The sequence below is a fragment of the Notamacropus eugenii genome, chromosome 5 (assembly GCF_028372415.1).
Source record: "Notamacropus eugenii isolate mMacEug1 chromosome 5, mMacEug1.pri_v2, whole genome shotgun sequence".
NCBI classification, from domain to species: domain Eukaryota; kingdom Metazoa; phylum Chordata; class Mammalia; order Diprotodontia; family Macropodidae; genus Notamacropus; species Notamacropus eugenii.
In genome coordinates, this window is record NC_092876.1 from 348,572,586 (window position 1) to 348,575,727 (window position 3,142).

The following is a 3,142-nucleotide window of genomic DNA, read 5'->3' on the forward strand; positions in this document are numbered from 1 at the left end:
TACATGAATTGTTTCTTTCTAGCTGCTTGCAATATTTTCTCCTTGACTTGGGAACTCTGGAATTTGGCCACAATGTTCCTAGGAGTTTCTCTTTTTGGATCTCTTTCAGGAGGTAATCAGTAGATTCTTTCAGTATTTATTTTGTCACCTGGTTCTAGAATCTCAGGGCAGTTTTCCTTGATAATTTCATGAAAGATGATGTCTAGGCTCCTTTTTTCTGATCATGGCTTTCAGGTAGTCCCATAATTTTTAAATTGTCTCTCCTGGATCTATTTTCCAGGTAAGTTGTTTTTCCAATGAGACACTTCACATTATCTTCCATTTTTTCATTCTTTTGGTTTTGTTTTGTGATTTCTTGGTTTCTCATAAAGTCATTAGCCTCCATCTGCTCCATTCTAATTTTGAAAGAACTCTTTTCTTCAGTGAGCTTTTGAACCTCCTTTTCCATTTGGCTAATTCTGCTTTTTAAAGCATTCTTCTCCTCATTGACTTTTTGAACCTCTTTTGCCAATTGAGTTAACCTATTGTTAAAGGTGTTATTTTCTTCAACATTTTTTGGGTCTCCTTTAGCAAGCTGTTGACCAGCTTTCCATGCTTTGACTGCATATCTCTCATTTCTCCTCCCAGTTTTTCCTCCACCTCTCTTACTTGATTTTCAAAATCCTTTCTGAGCTCTTCCATGGCCTGAGACTATTGAATATTGATTTTGGATGTTTGGGATACAGAACCTTGACTTTTATGTCTTTTCCTGATAGTAAGCATTGTTCTTCCTCATCTGAAAGGATGGGAGAAGATATCTGTTCCCCAAGAAAGTAACCTTCTATAGTCTTATTTTTTACCCCTTTTTTGGGCGTTTTCCTAACCAGTTACTTGACTTTTGGGTCCTTTGTCAAGAATAGGGTATACTTTGGGGATCTGTAAAATCTGAGTTCCTCCAAGGTGGCACAATCAAGTGTGCACACTGGTCTGGGAGAAGGGAGAGATTTTTGTGCCCAGAATCTTAGCAGAGTTTCCTCTCCACAGACACTTGGCCTCCAGTTCCACCGCCATTCAGTGTGAGATAAAGATCAGCGTCCTTATGACCTGTACACAAGGCTGAGGTAATAATCAGCTCCTCAGTGCCCCCAGGGTTTTTACGATCCAACAATGGATGCAGGCTTCTGTAGGGGCTGCTGTGGGAACTGCTGTCACCTGCCCAATGTGGCCTCTGTTGTCGCTGCCTGAGGCTGGAGCTATGGAAGGCCCTTCTCCCTTCCCATCCAGCTGAAAAAGCCCTGTCTCTGACCTTTGGTGCCTGTGGGTTGAGGGATCTGCGAACTGCTGCTGCTGTGACTGGAGATTCTACCCCCAAGAGCTGTTTGTGTGCTGTGCAGTGCAAGGCCAAGGCTGGGCTGGGCTACGCTCTGCATCCAGTGCACCCTGGGCTGGAAATCTCCTCCACTTTGTTATTCTCCAAGTCTGCTGCTTCAAAATTTGTTGAGAGTCCCTCTCTACTGATATTTTATGGGCTTTGTGTCTAAAAATTCTTTTAGCCTGCAACTGGAAAATAAGTCAATGGGATATAGAAATCTCTTCTGTCCTATAGGAAAACAGAGGGGAAAGGGATAGAAGAAGAGGGAATAATAAAAGGGAGGACAGACTGGAGGAAGGGTTGGATGGGGTTTATGCTGTGCTGGGGTGAGGGGGTGTGGAGAGATGGGGAGAAAAGTTTAAATTCAAACTCTTGTGGAAGTGAATGTTGAAAACTGAAAAATAAATTATATATTAAAATAATATGATAAAAAATAAAATTATTGTAGCTAATAAGAAATATCTAGAAGTCTCCCTGCCCAAGCAAACCCGGGGATTTTATCAACACAATGACAAGACACTTTTTGTACAAATATAGTCAGATTTAAATAATTGGAAAAGCATCAGTTTCTTGGGGGTAGGCTGAGCTAATAATTTTTTTTTCCAGGAAAACTTTTTATTGTAGGTGCAGTGAGACAGATGGACACAGTTTAGATGATTCCAATTTTGTTGGCAACACCCAAAGCATCGTAGTCTGGAGCAAGCCAGACATAAGCTTTCTTCTCTGCTTCAGGCTGGATCAGTGTGTTGACCTTGGCCACATCGATGTCATACAGCTTCTTTACTGCCTGCTTGATCTGATGCTTGTTGGCCTTGACATCCACAATGAAAACTAGGGGGTTATTGTCCTCAATCTTCTTCGTAGCAGACTCAGTGGTCAAGGGAAACTTAATGATGGCATAGTGATCAAGCTTGTTTCTCTGAGGGGCACTTCTCTGAGGCTATTTGGACTGCCTTCTTGGTCTTAGTGTCTTGGGTTGCCAGAAGGTGGGGGATGTTTGGATCTTCTTCTTTTTGTGGCTATGAACACCCTTCAACACCGCCTTATTGGCTTTTAAAGCCTTAGACTTGGCTTCTGTCTTGGGGGAGACAATGGCTTCCTTCTTCACCTTGAGAGCCATCTTGGGGAAAGGGCCAAGCTAATAAAATTTACAATTCTACTCTAAGTAATTTACTTATTCAATACCATACCAACTACCAAAAAAATTTTATAGAGCTAGAAAAAATATTATCAAAGCTAATCTGGAAAAATAAAAGTTTCAGAACATCAATAGAATTAATGAAAAGAATTGCTGGGGAAGTTGGCCTAGCCATGCAAGATATTAAATTGCATTATAAAGCAGCAATCATTAAAACCACTTGTTACTGTCTAAGAAATAGAGGGGTAGATCAGTGGAATGGGTTAGTTACATAAAACAGGGTAGTTAATGAGTATAACTGTCTACTGTTGGTTAAACCCAAGGATTCTAGCTTCTGGGATAAGAACTCACTGTTTGACACAAACTGCTGGGAAAACTGGAAAATAGTGTGGCAGAAACTGGGCGTAGACCAATGACTGACATCATATACCAGAATAAAGTCCAAATAGGTACACAATCTAGATGTAAAGGCTGATACTATAAACAAATTAGGGGAGCAAGGAATAGTTTCTTTGTCAGATTTATGGAGAATGAAGGAATTTATGACCAAACAAGAGTTAGAGAACATAATGAAATGCAAAATGTATAACTTTGATTACATCAAATTGAAAAGTTTCTTGCAAAAAGCAATGCAACCAAGATTAGGAGGGAAG

The 3,142-nt window shown here is 40.4% G+C and overlaps 1 pseudogene; it reads right to left on the reverse strand.

Moving 5' to 3' along the window:
- Positions 1 to 2,000: 2,000 nt before the first annotated feature.
- LOC140509256 (large ribosomal subunit protein uL23-like) lies at positions 2,001 to 2,471 on the reverse strand (annotated as a pseudogene).
- Positions 2,472 to 3,142: the final 671 nt, after the last annotated feature.